General features: G+C 43.5%; 1 long non-coding RNA gene across 1 annotated transcript; it reads right to left on the reverse strand.

Annotated features, from left to right (window-relative positions):
* Positions 1–349: 349 nt before the first annotated feature.
* On the reverse strand, positions 350–27,960 carry LOC138651183 (uncharacterized). Its single transcript, XR_011315449.1, has 4 exons — positions 27,911–27,960; positions 6,473–6,729; positions 1,258–1,386; positions 350–1,097 (listed from the first exon to the last, which is right to left on the reverse strand). It is a non-coding gene; the product is annotated as an uncharacterized lncRNA (long non-coding RNA).
* Between the last annotated feature and the right edge of the window lie 25 nt (positions 27,961–27,985).

A 27,985-nucleotide genomic window follows, 5' to 3' on the forward strand; every position in this document is an offset into this window, starting at 1 on the left:
TTGCAGCCCTCGAGGAATGCAGTTTGACACCCCTGATATAGACCCCTCAAAGTGACTTCAAATGTGATGTAGTCCCTAAAAAAAATGGAGTTGTAAAAATGAGAAAATATTGGTCAACTTTTAACCCTTATAACTCCCTAACGGAAAAAAAAAATGTGGTTCCAAAATTGTGCTGATGTAAAGTAGACATGTGGGAAATGTTACTTGTTAAGTATTTTGTGTGACATATCTCTGTGATTTAAGGGCATAAAAATTCAAAGTTGTAAAATTGCGAAATTTTCAAAATTTTCGCCAAATTTCCGTTTTTTTCACAAATAAACGCAAGTAATATCAAAGAAATTTTACCACTATCAAGAAGTACAATATGTCATGAGAAAACAATGTCAGAATCATTAGGATCCGTTGAAGCGTTCCAGAGTTATAACCTCATAAAGGGATAGTGGTCAGAATTGATAAAATTGGCCTGGTCATTAACGTGCAAACCACCCTTGGGGGTTAAGGGGTTAAAAACAAAATCAGCCATACTCTCCTACCGACACCCAACTGGATCCCGCGCAGTTCGCTCTGTGGTCTGCGCAGAGATAGGAAGCTTTGACGTCACCATTCCATCAGCAGAAGGTGACTGGTCGCAGTGGTCCGGTGGTTTGTGGAATAGTGACATCACTATAGATTATGGAACAAACTGCCTTAGATCTAGGTGGGAGCTGCAGATACGTAGATTTTTTTACATCCTTTAAAAATCATTGAGATTCTTAAAAAAAAAAAGTCATTGTTCAACTTTTACAAGTAAAAAATTAAGCCAGTTCCAGACTCTTGCAAATGGTCCTTACAGGGGAACATGTTCATTGATGATTAAAATGAAAAGATTCTAATAGAAAATGGATTTATTTTTTCTGTAAACCCCCCATATAAACCATATATCCTATATACCCTTCCTTCCAATATTATAGCCTATCTCCTGGGACTGACTGCGTCATCGCTTAAAGTAGGAACGTCGTCTATATACCGGTCACATCAGTGACACCAACACTCATCTTGTGCAGTCACCCGCGTCTTGTGTTGTGGACCCGTTATTGGTCACTGACCAATTATTTAACCTGAGGGAAGAGAGAAAAATTATTGGGGTCTTTGAATGCCTCCTTTTTGGATAATTTTACCAACATTTCCCTTTACATTTCAGTACACAAAAAAACATGACTTTGTGATAATTTGTTGAAAGCAACACCACCAATTTTCATGTTCTGTACCTACCCTTACCAAAGCAATGTGTTTTTTAATTGTGAAAGCTCATATCCTCATCATCGTCTCTTACACATGTAGGTAAGCTCTCCTCATGTCATCATGGGGGTTTCCTCTGGGCACATTTATTTCCTTCCAAAATAATCCCTATAAAGCAAAAGGAAGGTAAAGTTCATCAACAACTTATCTCAAAACATTTTTTTTATTCTTTGACAATGACATTAATTTCCAGGATTACCCAAGAATTATAAACTGGAACACAATCAGTGAGCAATCAAGTTAAAGGGAATCTTTCCCACATTAAATGCATTTGCATAAAGTAGTGACAAACACTCGGATTTCAGTGATGTGTCACTTAATTGTGTCGTTTTGATAAAATTACAATTGCAGTGTGAGTCGAGGACTATGAGCTCAGGATTCCTCAGTATTCATGAGTGTGCTCCCTATGAACAGTAGTAGGGAGAAACCTGTCAATCACCACTGGGAGGGTGGGGCTTGCTAGCAATTCATGAGGACTCCAGAGATCACAATACTTAATGACTTAGTGCTAAAATCTTTGTCCCTAATCTATGCTGCCCTCCGATGCCTTCTCTTGTAAAGACCACTTCTTTTAGATGGTGATATACTAGGTACAGTTAAAGGGAACCCCTCAAAACCTGGCTGCATGATTAAAACCAGGTTTGTTTTTCTCTGAAATGTTCTGGTGCTTTCAAAAATATATATAGTTTGAAGATCTGGGGATTAGAAGGAGAGAATTGACTTGTCTGGTGCTGCCCTCTGACTTCTTTTCCTAATGATTGACGGGTGTCGCTCTCTGAACGCACATGGTAGAGACCTGTCAATCAACTGGAGGAGTGCGGGGCGAATCTGGCAGGGGCTCGTCTTGCCTCTTGCTATGGTCCCTGGCTGGGTCTTAAAACTATATTTTCTTTGGTACGCTCCTCATACCTGGCTGCAGTCTTCACTGATTAATGCTGCCCGAGGTTTGGACAACATGAATTGGCGGACAGGTTCTCTTTAAGAAAAATTTACCCAAATTAAAAAAGAAAAAAAAAATATATATTTTTTTGAAGCTAGGATATGCAATGAATGTCCAGAGGTCTTGCCATTGATGATTGTATCACTAGGAAAGCATTGTGTTGCCCCGGTAGACTTTCTCCAGCGGCAGCACTGTTGTTTCGCCTTAGTCACTGGACGACCATATAAAATCTGGAGCAGTCAGATGAATAAATAAATGGTACCATGTGTTTCCATTAGCGCTGCCACTTTATTCTAGGGATCGTCAGATGTCCATTGATCAGACAATCCACCATCAATACTTTAGCCGAGACCACCGGTTAACACGTCGATCTTATAAGCTTAATGTCATCCAAATAGCTATATCCTCTTATCCTTACAACTGGGTCCTTCCACAGATTAGAGCTGATCATTGGGGGTCTGAGCCACAGGACTCCTTGTTATTATTATTTATGGGGTTCTAGCTTTTCTAGAGTTCTGCACTTAAAAAAGGAAACCCTACTTAGACTACCTTGCATGTCTCTTGAAGATCTTACAACATAGTGGTATCAAAGGGTATTACAAGTGCTAAAAAAAGATTTATTCTAGCTAAAAGCCAAAATAATAACACTGAATCACGTTAATACTTCCCGTTACAGCTGAATAGGCTATTTATCTTCACACTTCCGCTTCAGCAATCCAAATATTTCCAGATAATTGTTCTACTCATGAAAATTGACGCAAGTGCACATATTAAATCTGATAACATGCCTATTAGATATCTTACCAAATTAGGCCACAAAACTATTACTAAGGTGCCAAAAAGGGCTCTCTACCTTTGGGGACATTTTTTTTATTTTAAACTTAAATCCGTGTAAATAAAAAAAAATAATATTTGCAATTGGGCTCAATAAAAAAAAAAAAATGTTGTACCGTTTGGCTTTTACGGTCCTTTTGTTTCCCTGTACATTCAACTTTGTTGCGGTCATAAAACAGCTGAAAGGAGCTCGGAAAAAGACAGATAACAGAGTTACAAATTGCAAACACCCAATCAGACATAGTGGGCTCATGGATTCTTTGTTAACAAAAATGAAATCCTTAAATTTCACTGATGTACAAGGAGGACAATTAAGTCACTGGCTCACCCCTTTATAGAAACACAATCTTCCTACAATGTTTCTTATTGCATGAGGTCCAGAAGGCTTTTTGCATTTGTGCCTTTATTTCAGGGTGCATAGGAAACACAAAAAGATGCACTTAATAAAATGGTTTGATAAAAGATGAATAAAAGATTTGATAAAAGTGATCTAAACCTTCACATTTTGGAAAGGTCAACAAATCATCCAATGACTTCAGGGAAAGAAAGATTTGCCCATTGAAATGTTAATTCAGATGATTCTGGCAGCAACTCTTCCATAAAAAAAGGAATGATTCTGTCTTTAGGGGAGGGGTAGTTTGGAGACGGCTAAATAATGTTTATGGCTAACTGCAGACTTGTGAATTCTCATAGCACTCAGTGTGTGCCGTCAGTATTCTCTGGTGTCGGGAGCGGGCGGTCGTGTGACTTCTGGCCACATTCCGACTAGACGTGTCCGGCCTAGCTCAGTTCACTTCCATTGAGCCAAGCTGCGCATGTCTAGTCTGCATGTGACCGAATGTTTTTAAATCCCATACCTGTCAAGTGCCCGCCCAGAGATTCTCGACAGCCCGCAATAAGGATTCACTAGTCTGCAGTCATGTAGAGTGACTGCAGACTTGAAGCCCAAGCCTGGACAACCCCTTAAAGTGATATTGCAATCTGTAATGTGCCTGAAATAACTTTATACTTCATAACTTTTTAATGGCAGTCGTGCCTCGCCATTGGTGTGAGACTGGACCTCCAACTATCCTGGAATGGCTGGAGGAGTTGGGGGTATCTTATAAGAATGGAAGTGTTATCAGCTGATATTAGCCTCTCCCCTTCCACCATTTGGCGCAATTTCCTAACCTCTTAAGATGTGTAAACCTTTCTTGGATGCATTTTGGGAGAGCTTGTGCCCCAGGGGGGTGACTTACCCCGCACCTCTTTATCCTACACCAAACATTTGTTCCTCTTTCCTTTATTTTTGATTTCTTTCCCCTTTTCCATCCTAGCTAGTATTAGTATGGTGGTTTGCATTACGCTAGGGCTAAGTATCTTAGACATCTGTGATTGCTGAATCTTGATATTTATTACTTATATCCTAGTTTCATGGTAGCATTCTCCTTTAATCTGGGTATTTTCATCAATAATTGTTCAATCAGTTCGGCTTTACATAAATTTTTAATATACGTTTATCATTTGTATGAATTTATAGTCTGCCTTTAGCCTCCACACTGAGGCCTAATTTATCCATACTGCCTAACAGTAAAAATGTCCTTGTTACCCATAGCAACCAATCAGAATGCAGCTTACATTTTCCCAGAGAAGGTTATACAATTAAAGCTGAGCTCTGATTGGTTGCTATTGGCAACATATCAATGTTTTCCTACTAGACAGTTTGGATAAATGAGGCCTAGTAGTAGTTTAGCATTTTACCTTTTGTTATCTTTTACCAGTCCAATGATATTAGAGCATCCATCATACTTCATTGAGTGGTCTACGGAAAAGCCATATTTTATATCTTCCTTTGGGAAACTCAATGAAGAATGATGGATGCTAGAATATCATTATACTGGTAAAAGATTGTAAAAGGGAACAGGATGATACGAGCCATTTCCAGATACGGGGCTTATATTACTTACAGCCCTATTGTACGGCGGAGTTTCCCCTCCTTCCTAAGTCTTATTCCCGGAGGCTGTTTCAGGTGACTGAAGTCATTGTGCGCCCCGATCCAGAAATTTGGCAAAGAATAAAGAGGACATATTTGTGCGGCTCTACTGAACATTAGGCTATAATTTAACTAAATTAGATTTTTATTCTCCATTCTTCAAACTTCTAAAGGAGCAGGATAAAGTTTCTTGTACCCAAAGCCAGTCATATATCAAAGTGTGCATCCCAATTAACTTAAAGAGACCTTCTGATTTCGGCTCCCTATTAAAAATGGCTCCAGCTGAAGTATTACGATTTCTAAAATATGTTTTACACCACCACCTCAGTCCAGAGTGCCTAAAAATACCTGTAATATGGAAATTGCTGCCAGATAGACTCGGACTGGCCCATCGGGGGAACAGGTGAATTCCTTGGTGGGCCCTTATAGGGAGCCCAATCCTGCATATGAAGAGTAGTCAATGTTACCAGTGGCCCTTGGTAGCCCAGTCCGACTGCCAGATGGCGCCGATCTTTCAAAATCCAGCCCGCTTACGTTACCTGATGTAAATAGCTAACGTTATGTCATCTATCATGCACAAGGCCGGAGCATGCATGTTGCCGAGAGGTTTCCAATTCTCCAAACAGGGCAGAATGACATGAGCGTGCGCTGGCATATAGATGAGGGTTAGACAGTGTGATGTGGATGGCGGTGCCTGCGTAACACATCATGTCCTCTTCTCGCACTCTTGCATACACTGCAAGACCGGCGGTTGTTGGGTGAAATGATCTTTTGAGCTGTCCAAAAGATCATCATTCTTGGCAGCACTTTGTTCTGTGTAAACAGGATTTGTGCTGCCGAGAATAATAGCTGACTGAATGACCTATCACAGTTAAAAGCAGCCTGCCCGTTCGACCAAGCTATGAAACCACCGCCAATCGGCAAACAAATAGCTGGTTGGTGGTTGTTTAATGCTTCATGTACACGGACCTTTAGAAAGTATGATCAAGCGATTGATATGAGCCACTCACCATTGAGCTGTTCCTCTTTAAAAGCTGAGGAAACCCTGACAGTCTGCAGTCCCGATTCCTCCCACGTGTATGAGTAGAAGAACCTTCCGTGACCACAGACTGCTCAGAACATTCCTTCCTGTCTGCCAGTTCCTAGGGTGACCTGGCTATACTTTCCAGTAAGACTGACGCATACAGTTAAAGGTGGCCACCAGGATACGGTGGGACGCGAGCCGGAGAGCCACATTTACACAAAGTGGATGATGAATAAAAACGAATAAACATTGATGTGCCGGGGAATTTTCTGTTTACTTAGAGATGCAAGAAGCCTTGTGGGGAACAAACCCGGATGATGAATGTGCTTATACATCCTTAAGTTATTCCTTGTTCCTAGAATTTAAAGGGCTTCCCGGTTTTACATAAATAAAGCTCAATATACTTGACATTTCATTTTCTTACCACTTCCTGGATCTCTGTGTGATGACGTAGGCTATGGCTTAGACCAAGAAGCTGAAAGCCGGTCGTGGACATCGGGAACACTGGCAGTGAGTCATTTTCCTCGACTCTGGTCAATCCCTTTCTCAGTGCAGTAGAAATGTAGTATTACAATGCGCCATCCAAATTAATGGGACACTGGGGAACCACGATTTGCGTTAGCTCTAGAGCTTGGGTAATAGGACCTCTGCCCATATGTCTCAATAGGTGGAAAACTCCATCTGCAAAGAGATTACCATCAAAAGTGTTTTCCCACAATAGTCATTTAACGCCATCCACAGGAAGGGTGATAAATGATTGCTCTTGACCCCACTGCTGGGACCCCCATAATCACCAGATGAGGGTCTTGAGCCTCCCGGTCCTCCTCGCTGCACACTAGTCGGGGGGGTTTAAAATGCAGGTGCTACTACAGTGAACACTGTCTACTTTACCACAAGCTCAACTTTTGTTCCTTTCAAGCCTTGACTGACTGTGGTCATACAGTAAATGGAATAAGGTGCTAAGGACCCTTGCTCTAGTGATCATTGGGGTCCCGATGGTGGAACCCCACTAATCAGATATTTATAACCTATCCACAGTCTAGAGGATAAATGCCTATTGTGGGAAAACCTCTTCAACTATACCCCTCGAAGAGGAAGACCAACAACCCGTTGGCTTGATACAATCAAGATAATGGAAATGACCCTGGTCGACCTATCTAGGCTTGCACAAGATCGATCTTCCTACAGATCGTTCATCCATCAAGTCACCATGGCTCAAGATCAAGCTGAAGGTCATTATTAATAATAATAATAATAATAATAATAATATACACGCACAAATACTTTAAGGGAATGCATCACTGATGATAAAATATTAATATTCTGCTTCACACACACCCTGCAGCACTGTCTATACAGACAAAAAATGGTAGGCTGTACTCCCAACATGGCTGGCCTCAAAAAGGTACTTAAAGAGATCCTTTTGTTGTTTTTTTTTTTCATTTAACCCCTTAGCGACCGCCGATATGCCTTTTAACGGCGGCCGCTAAGGGTACTTAAACCACAGCGCCGTTAATTAACGGCGCTGTGGAAAAAGTCCATAGCGCCCCCCACAGGCCGATTTTCTCCGGGGTCTCGGCTGCCGAGGGTAGCCGAGACCCCAGAGAACATGATTCGGGGGTTTTTTAACCCACCCCGCATTTGCGATCGCCGGTAATTAACCGTTTACCGGCGATCGCAAAAAAAAAAAAAAAAGCGATCTCTTTTTAATTTCTCTGTCCTCCGATGTGATCGCACATCGGAGGACAGAGAAAAGGGGTCCCAGGTGGCCCCCCAATACTCACCTAGCTCCCCCGATGCTCCTCGTGTCTCCCGGTGGGCGCCGCCATCTTCAAAATGGCGGGCGCATGCGCAGTGCGCCCGCCGGCCGGCACCGGGAGAATCTTTGGGGTCTCGGCTGCCGGGGGTAGCCGAGACCCCAAAGAGCATGATCGGGGTCGGTATTACCGACCCCTGTTTTGCGATCGCCGGTAATTAACTGTTTACCGGCGACCGCAAAAAAAAAAAAAAAAAAAAAAGTAAAGTGTAATTCTCTGTCCTCTGATGTGATCGCACATCAGAGGACAGAGAAATAGGGGGATTCGGGGACCCTAGCATACTCACCTAGGTCCCTGGATCCTCTTGCTGCTCCTCCTGGCCGCCGGCAGCAGAACATGGCGGACGCATGCCCAGTGCGCCCGCCATCTGTCTCCATCTGCCGGCCGGCAGGAGAACAGCAGTTGGGGCTAAAATTAGGGGTAGGGTTAGGGCTAGGGGTAGGGTTAGGGGTAGGGTTAGGGGTAGGGTTAGGGGTAGGGTTAGGGGTAGGGCTAGGGGTAGGGCTAGGGGTAGGGCTAGGGGTAGGGCTAGGGTTAGGGCTAAATTTAGGGTTAGGGTTGGGGATAAACTTAGGGTTAGGCTTCTTTCACACTTACGTCGGTACGGGGCCGTCGCAATGCGTCGGCCCGACATACCGACGCACGTTGTGAAAATTGTGCACAACGTGGGCAGCAGCTGTAGTTTTTCAACACATCCGCTGCCCAATCTATGTCCTGGGGAGGAGGGGGCGGAGTTACGGCCACGCATGCGCGGTCAGAAATGGCGGATGCGACGTACAAAAAAACGTTTCATTGAACGTTTTTTTGTGCCGACGCTCCGCCAAAACACAACTGATCCAGTGCACGACGGACGCGACGTGTGGCCATCCGTCACGATCCGTCGGCAATACAAGTCTATGGGCAAAAAACGCATCCTGCGGGCACATTTGCAGGATCCGTTTCTTGTCCAAAACGACGGATTGCGACGGAATGCCAAACGACGCAAGTGTGAAAGTAGCCCTAGGGCTAGGGTTAGGGTTGGGGCTAAAGTTAGGGTTAGAGCTGGGATTAGGGTTAGGGTTTGGATTAGGGTTGGTATTCGGGTTAGGGTTGGCATTAGGGTTACGCTTGGGATTAGGGTTAGGTTTGGGATTAGGGTTAAGGTTAGGGTTGTGATTAGGGGTGTATTGGGATTAGGGTTAGGTTTGAGGTTAGGGTTGAGATTAGGATTAGGGGTGTGTTGGATTTAGGGTTTTGATTAGGGTTATGGTTAGGGTTGACATTAGGGTTGTTTTGGGGTAAGGGTTGTGATTATGGTTAGGGTTAGTGATTAGGATTATGGATGAGGTTGGGATTAGGGTTAGGGGTGTGTTGGGGTTAGGGTTGGAGCTAGAATTGGGGGGTTTCCACTGTTTAGGTACATCAGGGGGTCTCCAAACACGACAGCCAATTTTGCGCTCAAAAAGTCAAATGGTGCTCCCTCCCTTCTGAGCTCTGCCGTGCGCCCAAACAGTGGGTTACCCCCACATATGGGGCATCAGCGTACTCGGGATAAATTGGACAACAACTTCTGGGGTCCAATTTCTCTTGTTACCCTTGTGAAAATAAAAACTTGGGGGCTACAAAATCTTTTTTGTGAAAAAAAAAATATTTTTTATTTTCACGACTCTGCATTCTAAACTTCTGTGAAGCACTTGGGCATTCAAAGTTCTCACCACACATCTAGATAAGTTCCTTGGGGGGTCTAGTTTCCAAAATGGGGTCACTTGTGGAGGGTTTCTACTGGTTAGGTACATCAGGGGCTCTGCAAATGCAACATAATACCCGCAGACCATTCTATCAAAGTCTGCATTCCAAAACGGCGCTCCTTCCTTCCGAGCTCTGCCGTGCGCCCAAACAGTGGTTTACCCCCACATATGGCGCATCAGCGTACTCGGGATAAATTGGACAACAACTATTGCAGTCCAATTTCTCCTGTTACCCTTGTGAAAATAAAAACTTGGGGGCTACAATATCTTTTTTGTGGAAAAAAAAATATTTTTTATTTTCACGGCTCTGCATTATAAACTTCTGTGAAGCACTTGGGCATTCAAGGTTCTCGCCACACATCTAGATAAGTTCCATGGGGGGTCTAGTTTCCAAAATGGGGTCACTTGTGGGGGATTTCTACTGTTTAGGCACATCAGGGGCTCACCAAACGCGACATGGCGTCCGATCTCAATTCCAGCCAATTCTACATTGAAAAAGTAAAACGGCACTCCTTCTCTTCCAAGCTCTGCGGTGCGCCCTAACAGTTGTTTACCCCCACATATTGGGTATCAGCGTACTCAGGAGAAATTGCACAACAACTTTTGTGGTCTAATTTCTCCTGTTACCCTTGTGAAAATAAAAATTTGTGGGCAAAAAGATCATTTTTGTAGAAAAAATGCGATTTTTTTTTTTCACGGCTCTACGTTATAAACTTCTGTGAAGCACATGGGGGTTCAAAGTGCGCGCCACACATCTAGATAAGTTCCTTAAGGGGTCTAGTTTCAAAAATGGTGTCACTTGTGGGGGGTTTCCACTGTTTAGGCACATCAGGGGCTCTCCAAACGCGACATGGCGTCCAATCTCAATTCCAGCCAATTCAACATTGAAAAAGTAAAACGGCGCTCCCTCACTTCCAAGCTCTGCGGTGCGCCCAAACAGTGGTTTACCCTCACATATGGGGTATCGACGTATTCAGGAGAAATCGCACAACAACTTTTGTGGTCTAATTTCTCCTGTTACCCTTGTGAAAATAAGAATTTGTGGGCGTAAAGATCATTTTTGTGTAAACAAAAGCGATTTTTTATTTTCACGGCTCTACGTTATAAACGTCTGTGAAGCACTTGGGGGTTCAAAGTGCTCACCACACATCTAGATAAGTTCCTTAAGGGGTCTAGTTTCCAAAATGGTGTCACTTGTGGGGAGTTTCCACTGTTTAGGCACATCAGGGGCTCTCTAAATGTGACATGGTGTCCGATCTCAATTCCAGCCAATTCTGCATTGAAAAAGTCAAACGGCGCTCCTTCACTTCTAAGTTCTGCGGTGCGCCCTAACAGTGGTTTACCCCCACATATGGGGTATTGGTGTATTCAGGAGAAATTGCATAACAAAATTTATGGTTACATTTCTGTTTCTACACTTGTGAAAATAAAAAAAATGGTTCTGAATTAAGATGTTTGCAAAAAAAAGTTAAATGTTCATTTTTTCCTTCCACATTGTTTCAGTTCCTGTGAAGCACGTAAAGGGTTAATAAACTTCTTGAATGTGGTTTTGAGAACCTTGAGGGGTGTAGTTTTTAGAATGGTGTCACACTTCATTATTTTCTATCATATAGACCCCTCAAAATGACTTCAAATGTGATGTGGTCCCTAAAAAAAATGGTGTTGTAAAAATGAGAAATTGCTGGTCAACTTTTAACCCTTATAACTCCCTAACAAAAAAAAATTTTGTTTCCAAAATTGTGCTGATGTAAAGTAGACATGTGGGAAATGTTATTTATTAACTATTTTTCATGACATATCTCTCTGATTTAAGGGCATAAAAATACAAAGTTTGAAAATTGCAAAATTTTAAAAATTTTCGCCATATTTCCGTTTTTTTCATAAATAATCGCAAGTAATATCGAAGAAATGTTACCACTAACATGAAGTACAATATGTCACGAAAAAACAATCTCAGAATCAGCGGGATCCGTTGAAGCGTTCCAGAGTTATAACCTCATAAAGTGACAGTGGTCAGAATTGCAAAAATTGGCCTGGTCATTAAGTACCAAATTGGCTCTGTCACTAAGGGGTTAAACTGAGCGCCTTCTCCAACTGTCACTGTTCCACTGATTCTGGAAGTTATTTTTTTTCTTCTGTGCTCCTTTGTTCCACATTGTTTCACCCCCCTTCGAACAACTGGGCGTATACCACAGAACTTCTCTGTGAGCATTTACTTTTTTTCCTGTGACATTGGCCAATCAAAACCTGGCCACGCCCAAAGAGATGTTCTGTGGTACACGCCCAGTTGGATGAAAGGAAAGTTTGCATCATTATTTCCGGGAGGATATTACTTTGGAACGGAGAGGCAAAGAAGAAAAAGAAAAACTGTTCCAGAATCAGTCGAGCAGCAGCAAATAGACGAGGTACTCAGTTTACATCTAAAAATTCCAGCGGAAGTCCCCTTTAAGAAGAAAATATAATCAGCTACAACATTTGCATTATTTATCTAAAAAAAAAACCTAAGTGAAAAAAGAAAGACAATCTGTGTCTGACATTTAATACTTGTAATATTACTCTAGGAAAGATCCATAAAAATCTAACGCCCAAGAAAAGTCCCGATGACAATAGAGTTCAGTAAACTAATATATTATAGTTATGAGAAAAGCGTTTCACAACCAGAAAGGTTTCCTTGTTGTGCGATCTGGACTTTCCCACAATACTATGATCAATCATGGCCTATAATTTGTTATTTCTGGGTCATGTGCAGACTCCACTGATTGGCCATAACCGAAATCTCCTGATTAATATCGTGCCGCTCATGGACATGTAGCTTGAGTAGCTCATACTGCCCAGACATGAACTCTGCAGGAGTCCCGTGGTGCCCGGCACCAAGTCACTGACAGTGCTTTCCTCTCCGATCCCAGCGATCATGTAATCGCCGACAGGGAGCAGGAGCTGCTGGGTCCTAACAGATTCAGATCAGCTCTACGGTACAGCCAAGAGGCCAAATTTTACCTGTAACTGGGGCTAATTTGCCAGCCTCAGTTACAGAGGAAATCAGACATTGAGAAAATAAATAAATGTTGAAATGCCGCCCGCAAAGTCTTTTTCATGATCTCTTAGGAGCCACAATGTGTGAAATATACGAAAAAAATAAATATAAAAATTAGGAAAAAACCCTAAGAAAAAAAAAAAAAGTGTAAGAATAATTATTATGGAATATCGAACTCAATTTAAAGTTCATGTTTGTGTTCCTAGCAAAATTTTAAAAAAATTATATATATATTTAAATTATGTAAATATTAGTGCCCACGTATTGCAAAAATAAAGAAGCAAAAATTATTAAACTATTTGAACGAGAAATGAAATGTAGCCAGTTTGTGTTTTTACGTATAGGAATAAATAAAGTCACCTGCAGAACAATATATACTCCATTTTCCTCATTGAATGACATAGCTACAGTACATTAACATATATACTTGCACTTAGGCCGGCGTCACACTTGCGAGTTTTACGGACGTAAGAGCGCAGAAACTACGTCCGTAAAACTCGCAAAAAATACGGCACAATTATTCTCTATGCCCCTGCTCCTATCTGCCGTATTAAACTGATCAGTATTATACGGCTTTCTACGGCCGTAGAAAATCGCAGCATGCTGCGTTTGTCACCGTATTGCGCAAATAAAACGCCAATGAAAGTCTATGGAAGCCCCAAAAATACGGATTACACACGGACCAGCAGTGTGACTTGCGAGGAATACGCAGCGGTGTTAGAGAGAAAAGCCGGCAATTCAGTGCGGTGTACAGTAAAATCACACTGACAGCTTACATTAGAATAGGTAGAATAAATATGTACACATAGAATATATATATATGTCAGTGAGACACATATATGTATATATATTCTAACTTCATACAGCCGCGATATAGCAAAAAGCCGGTAATTCAATTACCGGCTTTTTCTTTCTCCTTCCTAAAACCCGACATGATTTGAGACATGGTTTACATACAGTAAACCATGTCTTTTCTCCTTTTTTTTTTGCAGATTCCACACTACTAATGTCAGTAGTGTGTATCTGCAAAATTTGGCCGTTCTAGCTCTTAAAATAAAGGGTTAAATGGTGGAAAAAATTGGCGTGGGCTCCCGCGCAATTTTCTCCGCCAGAGTAGTAAAGCCAGTGACTGAGGGCAGATATTAATAGCCTGGAGAGGGTCCACGGTTATTGGCCCCCCCTGGCTAAAAATATCTGCCCCCAGCCACCCCAGAACAGGCACATCTGGAAGATGCGCCTATTCTGGCACTTGGCCACTCTCTTCCCATTCCCGTGTAGCGGTGGGATATGGGGTAATGAAGGGTTAATGCCACCTTGTTATTATAAGGTGACATTAAGCCTAATTAACCCCTTTACCCCCAAGGGTGGTTTGCACGTTAATGACCAGGCCAATTTTTACAATTCTGACCACTGTCCCTTTATGAGGTTATAACTCCGAAACGCTTCAACGGATCCTGGTGATTCTGACATTGTTTTCTCGTGACATATTGTACTTCATGATAGTGGTAAAATTTCTTTGATAGTACCTGCGTTTATTTGTGAAAAAAACGGAAATTTGGCGAAAATTTTGAAAATTTCGCAATTTTCAAACTTTGAATTTTTATGCAATTAAATCACAGAGATATGTCACACAAAATACTTAATAAGTAACATTTCCCACATGTCTCCTTTACATCAGCATAATTTTGGAACCAATTTTTTTTTTGTTAGGGAGTTATAAGGGTTAAAAGTTGACCAGCAATTTCTCATTTTTACAACACCATTTTTTTTTAGGGACCACGTCTCATTTGAAGTCATTTTGAGGGGTCTATATGATAGAAAATGCCCAAGTGTGACACCATTCTAAAAACTGCACCCCTCAAGGTGCTCAAAACCACATTCAAGAAGTTTATTAACCCTTCAGGTGTTTAATAGGAATTTTTGGAATGTTTAAATAAAAATGAACATTTAACTTTTTTACACAAAAAATTTACTTCAGCTCCAATTTGTTTTATTTTACCAAGGGTAACAGGAGAAATTGGACCCAAAAAGTTGTTGTCCAATTTGTCCTGAGTACGCTGATACCCCATATGTGGCAGTAAACCACTGTTTGGGCGCATGGGAGAGCTCGGAAGGGAAGGAGCGCAGTTTGACTTTTCAATGCAAAATTGACAGAAATTGAGATGGGACGCCATGTTGCGTTTGGAGAGCCACTGATGTGCCTAAACATTGAAACCCCCCACAAGTGACACCATTTTGGAAAGTAGACCCCCTAAGGAACTTATCTAGAGGTGTGGTGAGCACTTTGACCCACCAAGTGCTTCACAGAAGTTTATAATGCAGAACCGTAAAAATAAAAAATCATATTTTTTCACAAAAATTATATTTTTGCCCCCAATTTTTTATTTTTCCAAGGGTAAGAGAAGAAATTGGACCTCAAAAGTTGTTGTCCAATTTGTCCCGAGTACGCTGATACCCCATATGTGGCAGTAAACCACTGTTTGGGCGCATGGGAGAGCTCGGAAGGGAAGGAGCGCCGTTTGACTTTTCAATGCAAAATTGACAGGAATTGAGATGGGACGCCATGTTGCGTTTGGAGAGCCACTGATGTGCCTAAACATTGAAACCCCCCACAAGTGACACCATTTTGGAAAGTAGACCCCCTAAGTAACTTATCTGGATGTGTGGTGAGCACTTTGACCCACCAAGGGCTTCACAGAAGTTTATAATGCAGAGCCATAAAAATAAAACAAAATTTTTTTCCCACAAAAATTATTTTTTAGCCCCCAGTTTTGTATTTTCCCTAGGGTAACAGGAGAAATTGGACCCCAAAAGTTGTTGTCCAATTTGTCCTGAGTACGCTGACACCCCATATGTGGGGGGGAACCACCGTTTGGGCGCATGGGAGGGCTCGGAAGGGAAGGAGCGCCATTTGGAATGCAGACTTAGATGGAATGGTCTGCAGGCGTCACATTGCGTTTGCAGAGCCCCTAATGTACCTAAACAGTAGAAACCCCCCACAAGTGACACCATTTTGGAAAGTAGACCCCCTAAGGAACTCATCTTGATGTGTTGTGAGAGCTTTGAACCCCCAAGTATTTCACTACAGTTTATAACGCAGAGCCATGCAAATAAAAAATATTTTTTTTTCCACAAAAATTATATTTTAGCCCCCAGTTTTGTATTTTTCCAAGGTTAGCAGGAGAAATTGGACCCTAAATGTTGTTGTCCAATTTGTCCTGAGTACGCTGATACCCGATATGTGGGGGGGAACCACCGTTTGGGCGCATGGGAGGGTTCGGAAGGGAAGGAGCGCCATTTGGAATGCAGACTTAGATGGAATGGTCTGCAGGCGTCACATTGCGTTTGCAGAGCCCCTAATGTACCTAAACAGTAGAAACCCCCCACAAGTGACCCCATATTGGAAACTAGACCCCTCAATGAACTTATCTAGATGTGTTGTGAGAACTTTGAACCCCCAAGTGTTTCACTACAGTTTATAACGCAGAGCCGTGAAAATAAAATATCTTTTTGTTTTCCCACAAAAATTATTTTTTAGCCCCCAGTTTTGTATTTTCCCAAGGGTAACAGGAGAAATTGGTCCACAAAAGTTGTTGTCCAATTTGTCCTGAGTACGCTGATACCCCATATGTTGGGGTAAACCCCTGTTTGGGCACACAGGAGAGCTCGGAAGGGAAGGAGCACTGTTTTACTTTTTCAACGCAGAATTGGCTGGAATTGAGATCGGACGCCATGTCGTGTTTGGAGAGCCCCTGATGTGCCGAAACAGTGGAAACCCCCCAATTATAGCTGAAACCCTAATCTAAACACACCCCTAACCCTAATTCCAACGGTAACCCTAACCACACCTCTAACCCTGACACACCCCTAACCCTAATCCCAACCCTATTCCCAACTGTAAATGTAATCTAAACCCTAACCCTAACTTTAGCCCCAACCCTAACTGTAGCCCCAACCCTAACCCTAGCCCTAACCCTAGCCCTAACCCTAGCCCTAGCCCTAACCCTAGCCCTAACCCTAACCCTAGCCCTAACCCTAGCCCTAACCCTAACCCTAACCCTAGCCCTAGCCCTAACCCTAGCCCTAACCCTAGCCCTAACCCTAGCCCTAACCCTAACCCTAATCCTAGCCCTAACCCTAGCCCTAATGGGAAAATGGAAATAAATACATTTTTTTTTATTTTTCCCTAACTAAGGGGGTGATGAAGGGGGGTTTGATTTACTTTTATAGCGAGTTTTTTAGCGGATTTTTATGATTGGCAGCCGTCACACACTGAAAGACCCTTTTTATTGCAAAAAATATTTTTTGCAATACCACATTTTGAGAGCTATAATTTTTCCATATTTTGGTCCACAGAGTCATGTGAGGTCTTTTTTTTTGCGGGACGAGTTGACGTTTTTATTGAAAACATTTTTGGGCACGTGACTTTTTTTATCGCTTTTTATTCCGATTTTTGTGAGGAAGAATGACCAAAAGCCAGCTATTCATGAATTTCTATTGGGGGAGGCGTTTATACCGTTCCGCGTTTGGTAAAATTGATAAATCAGTTTTATTCTTCGGGTCAGTACGATTACAGCGATACCTCATTTATATCATTTTTTTATGGTTTGGTGCTTTTATACGATAAAAACTATTTTACAGAAAAAATAATTATTTTTGCATCGCTTTATTCTCAGGACTATAACTTTTTTATTTTTTTGCTGATGATGCTGTATGGCGGCTCTTTTTTTGCGGGACAATATGACGCTTTCAGCGGTACCATGGTTATTTATATCTGTCCTTTTGATCGCGTGTTATTCCACTTTTTGTTCGGCGGTATGATAATAAAGCGTTGTTTTTTGCCTCGTTTTTTTTTTTTTTTTCTTACGGTGTTTACTGAAGGGGTTAACTAGTGGGACAGTTTTATAGGTCGGGTCGTTACGGACGCGGCGATACTAAATATGTGTACTTTTATTGGTTTTTTTTTTTTATTTAGATGAAGAAATGTATTTATGGGAATAATATATTTTTTTTTTTTTTCATCATTTTGGAATATTTTTTTTTATTTTTTTTACACATTTGGAAAATTTTTTTTTAACTTTTTTACTTTGTCCCAGGGGGGGACATCACAGATCAGTGATCTGACAGTTTGCACAGCACTCTGTCAGATCACTGATCTGACATGCAGCGCTGCAGCCTTCACAGTGCCTGCTCTGAGCAGGCTCTGTGAAGCCACCTCCCTCCCTGCAGGACCCGGATCCGCGGCCATCTTGGATCCGGGGCTCGAGCAGGGAGGGAGGTGAGGAGACCCTCGCAGCAACGCGATCACATCGCGTTGCTGCGGGGGGCTCAGGGAAGCCCGCAGGGAGCCCCCTCCCTGCGCGGTGCTTCCCTGCACCGCCGGCACATCGCGATCATCTTTGATCGCGGTGTGCCAGGGGTTAATGTGCCGGGGGCGGTCCGTGACCGCTCCTGGCACATAGTGCCGGATGTCAGCTGCGATAAGCAGCTGACACCCGGCCGCGATCGGCCGCGCTCCCCCCGTGAGCGCGGCCGATCGGCTATGACGTACTATCCCGTCCAGGGTCAGCTAAGCCCAGGGCACCTCGACGGGATAGTACGTCTAAGGTCACAGAGGGGTTAATAATGGAGAGGCGTCAATTATGACACCTATCCATTATTAATCCAATTGTAGTAAAGGGTTAAATAAAACACAAACACATTATTTAAAATTATTTTAATGAAATAAAAACAATGGTTGTTGGAGTATTTTATTCTACGCCCAATCCAGTCACTGAAGACCCTCGTTCTGTAAGTAAAAAAACATATAAACCAACAATATCCTTACCCTCCGCAGATCTGTAACGTCCAACGATGTAAATCCTTCTGAAGGGGTTAAAACATTTTGCAGCAAGGAGTTCCGCCAATGCAGGCTGCTCCTTGCTGCAAAACCCCGGGGAATGAGGCTAAATATAGATCAATGATCGATATTTAGCTTCATTTGCGGTGAGGCGCCCTCTGCTGGCTGTTCATAGATCGTGGGAACTTTCCTAGAAAGCCTGGGAGCTTTCTAGGTAAGTTCCCACGATCTATGAACAGCCAGCAGAGGGCGCCTCACCGCAAATGAAGCTAAATATAGATCATTGATCTATATTTAGCCTCATTCCCCGGGGTTTTGCAGCGAGGAGTAGCGTTGCATTAGCAGAACTCCTTGCTGCAAAATGTTTTAACCCCTTCAGAAGGATTTACATCGTTGGACTTTACAGATCTGCGGAGAGTAAGGATATTGTTGGTTTATTATGTTTTTTTACTTACAGAACGAGGGTCTTCAGTGACTGGATTAGGCGTAGAATAAAATACTCCAACAACCATTGTTTTTATTTCATTAAATAATGTGTTTGTGTTTTATTTAACCCTTTACTACAATTGGATTAATAATGGATAGGTGTCATAATTGACGCCTCTCCATTATTAATTAGGCTTAATGTCACCTTACAATAGCAAGGTGGCATTAACCCTTCATTACCCCATATCCCACCACTACACGGGAATGGGAAGAGAGTGGCCAAGTGCCAGAATAGGCGCATCTTCCAGATGTGCCTTTTCTGGGGTGGCTGGGGGCAGATATTTTTAGCCAGGGGGGGGCCAATAACCATGGACCCTCTCCAGGCTATTAATATCTGCCCTCAGTCACTGGCTTTACTACTCTGGCGGAGAAAATTGCGCGGGAGCCCACGCCAATTTTTTCCGCCATTTAACCCTTTATTTTAAGAGCTAGAACGGCCAAATTTTGCAGATACACACTACTGACATTAGTAGTGTGGAATCTGCAAAAAAAATGGAGAGAAGACATGGTTTACTGTATGTAAACCATGTCTCAAATCATGTCGGGTTTTAGGAAGGAGAAAGAAAAAGCCGGTAATTGAATTACTGGCTTTCAAGCTGTATAGCGCTGGAAAAAATATTAATATATATACATATATGTGTCTACTGACTATATATATATTTTTTTTTTCTTTTTGGGACACATGGATCACTTCTATAGCGGTATGCTGGTTTTGCAAGCCTGCGAGAAAACCACACAGTACGGATGCCATACGGATTACATACGGAGGATGCCATGCGCAAAAACGCTGACACACCCTGCCTACGGAGGAGCTACGGACCACTATTTTCGGGACTTTTCAGCGTATTACGGCCGTAATATACGGACCGTATTGTTTTACGCTGTGTGTGACGCCGGCCTCATACTGACGTCATCTGACATCTGTTCACACGTCCGTTTGGGATCATTTTCTAGAAAATCTAGCAGAAAAAAAAAACTTAAAGGGACTCTGTCACCTGAATTTGGCGGGACTGGTTTTGGGTCATATGGGCGGAGTTTTCAGGTGTTTGATTCACCCTTTCCTTACCCGCTGGCTGCATGCTGGCTGCAATATTGGATTGAAGTTCATTCTCTGTCCTCCATAGTACACGCCTGCGCAAAGCAATCTTGCCTTGTGCAGTCGTGTACTATGGAGGACAGAGAATGAACTTCAATCCAATATTGCAGCCTGCATGCAGCCAGCAGGTAAGGAAAGGGTGAATCAAACACCTGAAAACTCCGCCCATATGACCCAAAACCAGTCCCGCCAAATTCAGGTGACAGGTTCCCTTTAAATGGGTCAGTCAAACAGATCTGTTTTAAAACAAACTTTTGATCGGATACGTTTTTCCTAAAAGGATTTCTGATTTCTCTAGTGTTCTAGACATATACAATTTAGTGATCTCTGAACTCCTCTAGTATTCTGGGCCTACGCAGTAGAGGGATTTCTGACCTCCTCTAATGTTCTGGACATACGCAGTAGAGGGATCTCTGACCTCCTCTAGTGTTCTGAACGTACGCAATAGAGGGATCTCTGACCTCCTCTAGTGTTCTGGGCCTACGTAATAGAGGGATTTCTGACCTCCTCTAGTGTTCTGGGCCTACGTAATAGAGGGATCTCTGACCTCCTCTAGTGTTCTGGGCCTACGTAATAGAGGGATCTCTGATCTCCTCTAGTGTTCTGGGCCTACGTAATAGAGGGATCTCTGACCTCCTCTAGTGTTCTGGGCCTACGTAATAGAGGGATCTCTGATCTCCTCTAGTGTTCTGGGCCTACGCAATAAAGTCATCTCTGACACTCATCTAGTGTTCTGGACATACGCAATAGAGGGATCTCTGACCTCTTCTAGTGTTCTGGTCCTACGTAATAGAGGGATTTCTGACCTCCTCTAGTGTTCTGGGCCTACGTAATAGAGGGATCTCTGACCTCCTCTAGTGTTCTGGGCCTACGTAATAGAGGGATTTCTGACCTCCTCTAGTGTTCTGGACATACGCAATAGAGAAATCTCTGACCTCCTCTAGTGTTCTGGGCCTACGCAATTGAAGGATCTCTGACCTCCTCTAGTGTTCTGGGCTTACGTAATAGAGGGATCTCTGACCTCCTCTAGTGTTCTGGACATACGCAATAGAGGGATCTCTGACCTCGTCTAGTGTTCTGGTCCTACGTAATAGAGGGATTTCTGACCTCCTCTAGTGTTCTGGGCCTACGTAATAGAGGGATCTCTGACCTCCTCTAGTGTTCTCGACATACGCAATAGAGGGATCTCTGACCTCGTCTAGTGTTCTGGTCCTACGTAATAGAGGGATTTCTGACCTCCTCTAGTGTTCTGGACATACGCAATAGAGGGATCTCTGACCTCCTCTAGTGTTCTGGACATACGCAACAGAGGGATCTCTGACCTCCTCTAGTGTTCTGGGCCTACGTAATAGAGGGATCTCTGACCTCCTCTAGTGTTCTGGACATACGCAATAGAGGGATCTCTGACATCCTCTAGTGTTCTGGACATATGCAATAGAGGGATCTCTGATCTCCCCTAGTGTTCTGGATATACGCAATAGAGGGATCTCTGACCGCCTCTAGTGTTCTGGATAAACGCAATAGAGGGATCTCTGACCTCCTCTAGTGTTCTGGACATTTGCAATAGAGGGATCTCTGACCTCCTCTAGTGTTCTGGACATACGCAATAGAGGGATCTCTGACCGCCTCTAGTGTTCTGGATATACGCAATAGAGGGATCTCTGACCTCCTCTAGTGTTCTGGACATTTGCAATAGAGGGATCTCTGACCTCCTCTAGTGTTCTGGACATTTGCAATACAGGGATCTCTGACCTCCTCTAGTGTTCTGGACATACGCAATAGAGGGATCTCTGACCTCCTCTAGTGTTCTGGATATACGCAATAGAGGGATCTCTGACCTCCTCTAGTGTTCTGGTCCTACATAATAGAGGGATCTCTGACCTCCTCAAGTGTTCTGGACATGCGCAATAGAGGGATCACTGACCTTCTCTAGTGTTCTGGGCCTACGCAATTGAAGGATCTCTGATCTCCTCTACAGTTCTGGTCCTACGCAATAAAGTCATCTCTGACACTCATCTAGTGTTCTGGATATACACAATAGAGGGATCTCTGACCTCCTCTAGTGCTCTGGTCCAATGCAATAGAGGGATCTCTGATCTCCTCTAGTGTTCTGGGCCTACGCAATAGAGGGATCTCTGATCTCCTCTAGTGTTCTGGGCCTACGCAATAGAGGGATCTCTGACCTCCTCTAGTGTTCTGGACATGCGCACTAGAGGGATCACTGACCTCCTCTAGTGCTCTGGGCCTACACAATAGAGGGATCACTGAACTCCTCTAGTGTTCTGGGCCTACGCAATTGAAGGATCTCTGATCTCCTCTAGAGTTCTGGGTCTTCGCAATAGAGGGATCTCTGACCTCCTCTAATGTTCTGGTCCTAGGCAATAGAGGGATCTCTGACCTCCTCTAGTGTTCTGGGCCTACGCAATAAAGTCATCTCTGACCTCCTCTAATGTTCTGGACATACGCAATAGAGGGATCTCTGACCTCCCCTAGTGTTCTGGATATACGCAAAAGAGGGATCTCTGACCGCCTCTAGTGTTCTGGATAAACGCAATAGAGGGATCTCTGACCTCCTCTAGTGTTCTGGACATTTGCAATAGAGTGATCTCTGACCTCCTCTAGTGTTCTGGACATACGCAATAGAGGGATCTCTGACCGCCTCTAGTGTTCTGGATATACACAATAGAGGGATCTCTGACCTCCTCTAGTGTTCTGCATATACGCAATAGAGGGATCTCTGACCTCCTCTAGTGTTCTGGATATACACAATAGAGGGATCTCTGACCTCCTCTAGTGTTCTGGATATATGCAATAGAGGATCTCTGACCGCCTCTAGTGTTCTGGATATACACAATAGAGGGATCTCTGACCTCCTCTAGTGTTCTGGATATACACAATAGAGGGATCTCTGACCTCCTCTAGTGTTCTGGATATACACAATAGAGGGATCTCTGACCGCCTGTAGTGTTCGGGATATACACAATAGAGGGATCTCTGACCTCCTCTAGTGTTCTGGATATACGCAATAGAGGGATCTCTGACCTCCTCTAGTGTTCTGGATATACACAATAGAGGGATCACTGACCTCCTCTAGTGTTCTGGATATACACAATAGAGGGATCTCTGACCTCCTCTAGTGTTCTGGATATACGCAATAGAGGGATCTCTGACCTCCTCTAGTGTTCTGGATATACGCAATAGAGGGATCTCTGACCTCCTCTAGTGTTCTGGACATACGCAATAGAGGGATCTCTGACTTCCTCTAGTGTTCTGGTCCTACATAATAGAGGGATCTCTGACCTCCTCAAGTGTTCTGGACATGCGCAATAGAGGGATCACTGACCTTCTCTAGTGTTCTGGGCCTACGCAATTGAAGGATCTCTGATCTCCTCTACAGTTCTGGGCCTTCGCAATAGAGGGATCTCTGATCTCCTCTAGTGTTCTGGTCCCACGTAATAGAGGGATTTCTAACCTCCTCTAGTGTTCTGGATATACACAATAGAGGGATTTCTGACCTCCTCTAGTGTTCTGGACATACGCAATAGAGTGAACTCAGACCTCCTCTAGTGTTCTGGTCCAATGCAATAGAGGGATCTCTGATCTCCTCTAGTGTTCTGGGCCTACGCAATAGAGGGATCTCTGATCTCCTCTAGTGTTCTGGGACTACGCAATAGAGGGATCTCTGACCTCCTCTAATGTTCTGGTCCTAGGCAATAAAGGGATCTCTGACCTCCTCTAGTGTTCTGGACATACGCAATAGAGGGATCTCTGACCTCCCCTAGTGTTCTGGGCATACGCAATAGAGGGATCTCTGACCTCCTCTAGTGTTCTGGATATACGCAATGGAGGGATCTCTGACCGCCTCTAGTGTTCTGGATAAACGCAATAGAGGGATCTCTGACCTCCTCTAGTGTTCTGGATAAACGCAATAGAGGGATCTCTGACCTCCTCTAGTGTTCTGGACATTTGCAATAGAGGGATATCTGACCTCCTCTAGTGTTCTGGACATACGCAATAGAGGGATCTCTGACCTCCTCTAGTGTTCTGGATATACACAATAGAGGGATCTCTGACCTCCTCTAGTGTTCTGGATATACACAATAGAGGGATCTCTGACCTCCTCTAGTGTTCTGGATATACACAATAGAGGGATCTCTGACCTCCTCTAGTGTTCTGGATATACACAATAGAGGGATTTCTGACCTCCTCTAGTGTTCTGGATATACGCAATAGAGGGATCTCTGACCTCCTCTAGTGTTCTGGACATACGCAATAGAGGGATCTCTGACCTCCTCTAGTGTTCTGGATATACGTAATAGAGGGATCTCCGACCTCCTCTAGTGTTCTGGATATACGCAATAGAGGGATCTCCGACCTCCTCTAGTGTTCTGGATATACGCAATAGAGGGATCTCTGACCTCCTCTAGTGTTCTGGATATACACAATAGAGGGATTTCTGACCTCCTCTAGTGTTCTGGACATACGCAATAGAGGGATCTCTGACCTCCTCTAGTGTTCTGGACATACGCAATAGAGGGATCTCTGACCTCCTCTAGTGTTCTGGACATACGCAATAGAGGGATCTCTGATCTCCTCTAGTGTTCTGGACTCCCCCTGACGAAGGCACAGCGCCGAAACGCGCGTAGGGGCTGTGGCACCATCTCTTGAGCTTCGGTAAAGGTACCGTCACACTAGACGATATCGCTAGCGATCCGTGACGTTGCAGCGTCCTGGCTAGCGATATCGTCCAGTGTGACAGGCAGCAGCGATCAGGCCCCTGCTGTGATGTCGTTGGTCGGGGAAGAAAGTCCAGAGCTTTGTTTCGTCGCTGGATCTCCCGCTGACATCGCTGAATCGGCATGTGTGACGCCGATTCAGCGATGTCTTCGCTGGTAACCAGGGTAAACATCGGGTTACTAAGCGCAGGGCCGCGCTTAATAACCCGATGTTTACCCTGGTTACCATCGTTAAAGTAAAAAAAACAACCACTACATACTTACATACCGCTGTCTGTCCCCGGCGCTCTGCTTCTCTGCACTCCTCCTTGTACCCTGGTTACCGGCATCGTTGGTCGCTGGAGAGCTGTCTGTGTGACAGCTCTCCAGCGACCAAACAGCGACGCTGCAGCGATCCGGATCGTTGTCGGTATCGCTGTAGCGTCGCTTAGTGTGACGGTACCTTAAGTCCTTGCTACCTATTGATACTATGCCTAAAGACTGTTGTGTGTGTTTTCCTGCAGATGATTAGATTCTTTCTGGCTTAAAAGACACCCTGTGAGGTGTAGTGTTTACTCTAGCAGGGACCCCGTCCTGTGCAGTTGTATCGTATTATGATTCAATGGGCTTTACCAGTTGCTCAGGAGTGGTGCCATTAAGATTTTTTGTTTGGCTCATTCCACCTGTGGGTAATACCTTTTACTAATATGTTTTTATTCTAATAAAGATTGTTATACATGGTTCGTAAAACGCTTCAGTTTCTATATGATTTTGTTCTGGACATACGCAGAGCTTAAAAAACAGATCTGTTGAACGGATGACAACAGATGACCATTCCTTAAGACTTGTTTCCCGTAGACTTTAATGTTAAAAAAAAAGATCCAATCATTATTTTTTTTGTAGAACAAATAAAGTTGTGTAGACCACGCTTTTTTTTGTCATCCAGAGTGGACGCAACCAGATGCCTTTTATTAGGGTGCCTAAAAATCCAATCAAATGAGTCGTTTCTATTGCTAAACCTTTTTTTTTTTTGCTCAATTATAGTATAAAAATGGAAGTTAACAACAGACAGCCTAAGCTGTAAAACTCTCCAGATATGCCCTGCATCTGTCATATGCGCCAAGATGTAATTATATTAGTGCCGTTGCATGGGGGCAATTGCCAAATTTTTACCCTCCCCCCCCATTGCCAGTTTGGGCACAGGATGCTCACACAATATTCTCTTATAACGGACTCATGTTCCCATAGAGCACGATGACCCCTATTAGGGGAATTGGACTGGGGAACTAAACGTGTCATCGCATGGGATTGAGGGTCCCAAGAGCCGATCTCTGCCCCACATGCTGGCATTGGGAGTCTTAGAAGTCGATTACACATTTTTGGGTTCTGTAGTACGAGTCAGTGTCAGTAGAAATACTACAGTCATTTATTACAGTTGTCACGAAGCTAAACTCGCAGCATGCACAGTCAGGGCACGCTGGGAGTTGTAGTTGTACTTTGCGGACTGCTTAATTGTTATATGCCTGAGTTCTGGTAAATGGCTGGTGTTACCCGTCGTCCTTTTCCCCTCCCAAATGTCCTACTTTATTTTCCCATGGCAGGCAGGGGCTCGACTACATTTCTGTTGCAGCTTACACCGATCGTGCTCGGAAAAGGTGTTATCTCAGCATGCTCCTGTCCTAATTGAGTATTTCCGGGGTGCTCAAAAAATATGTTTGTGGCTCCATGTCTCGCGGCTGTTCGACAGTCAGAACACCTGTCTGTTAGGCAATCCCTGCATGTGTTGCGGCTATCCAACAGCCACGGTGACCAGAGCATTTTTTATTTAGCACGCTGGAAATACTCCATTAACGAGCATGCTCAGATAACATGTTCATTGATCACTAATGTGCAGGTGTCCAGACAATGAACACAACGGGGGGCGATCCAGCAACGGTCTGGCCCCCGGACACCAATATAAGGGGCTTTACACATGGTTTTATACCTCTGATCTAGGGAAAGCTCCAAACCCGACACCTCAGTAGCTGTAAAGTTAGCCGGCTGCTAGGTCCAACATGGCGATCAGGACTGATCATTCTCTTACGCCAGGCACCAACTTTTTAAAATAATTTAGAACAAACCCATAATCAATCCAATGACAAGGAAGTAGTGCTGACACGAAAAAAAATATTATATATATTTATATATATATTTTTTTTTTTTTAACATTGACGTTTATGGAAAACGGATCAGTTAATTAGCCTTCTGTTTTCTTCCATTTGAAACTGATCCAGTAAATAAATATAAATATATTATTTATTATATATTATATTTATATATATATAAACCACAGATGACTAATTAATAGAGCTGTTTTCTATAGGCTTCACTGGTAAAAAAATAAGAAAGAAAAGTTTTTTTTAAGATAGATAAAAAAAAAAAAAAAAAAGTATCTCCAGAACTTTCCAGCCAGGATATTGCTGCTGGATCTGTTCTAACAGATGATTGCTGGACATGTGATCGCAGCCTCACCCACCGGCTGCCACTATGCTTCTCCTGAGGCGCTTGCCTTTTCTGGCTGTGTTGGCGCTGCGACGATCTGCCTTTGCTATGTGTAGTACAAACTGGGGGGAAAAAAAAAAAAAAACAAGGATGGTGTGGGGTTTTTTTTTTTTTTAAAGACACCACCACTTTTTTTGTGGACTGGCCATGAATTTATGGAACGTTAGCGATTATTAAAGGGGTTGTTCGGTCTTAAGAGTACAAGTCAGCAGTCACTCCGTGTGCAGATGTTGAAGCAAGCGGGCACATGTGCTTTACTCACCCCTCCCGGGTCCAGCCTCGACTCTCTGCTGCTGCTCAGGTTCACGACTATTGTCTGAGGTCAAGGCGGCGGCGCTGCAGCCAATCATTAAGTGCAGCGTCTTGTGTGGTCAGCTCAGGTAGTGACACTGAGCTCAGTCACTGGCTGCAGAAGAAGCCAGGAGTGCTGGACCCAGGGAGGGCAGGAAAGAAGGTTTTATTATTTTTTTTAATTATTTTAAAAGAAACTATAACTGAGAAAAATCAGTTTTCTGAAACCAGAAAAAACCCTATAAAATAAATGTTCTTGGGGAATAAGTGGTCAATACAGTACTGGGGAAGGGATAACATTAGACAGAGCTAATACCTGGCCTGCCCCAGCAATCAGCGTCACCACCAGCACCGCCCGCTGCCCACAAGTAAGAAGGCGAATGCGCAGCAC

Source organism: Ranitomeya imitator, chromosome 10 (assembly GCF_032444005.1).
Source record: "Ranitomeya imitator isolate aRanImi1 chromosome 10, aRanImi1.pri, whole genome shotgun sequence".
Lineage (NCBI taxonomy): Eukaryota > Metazoa > Chordata > Amphibia > Anura > Dendrobatidae > Ranitomeya > Ranitomeya imitator.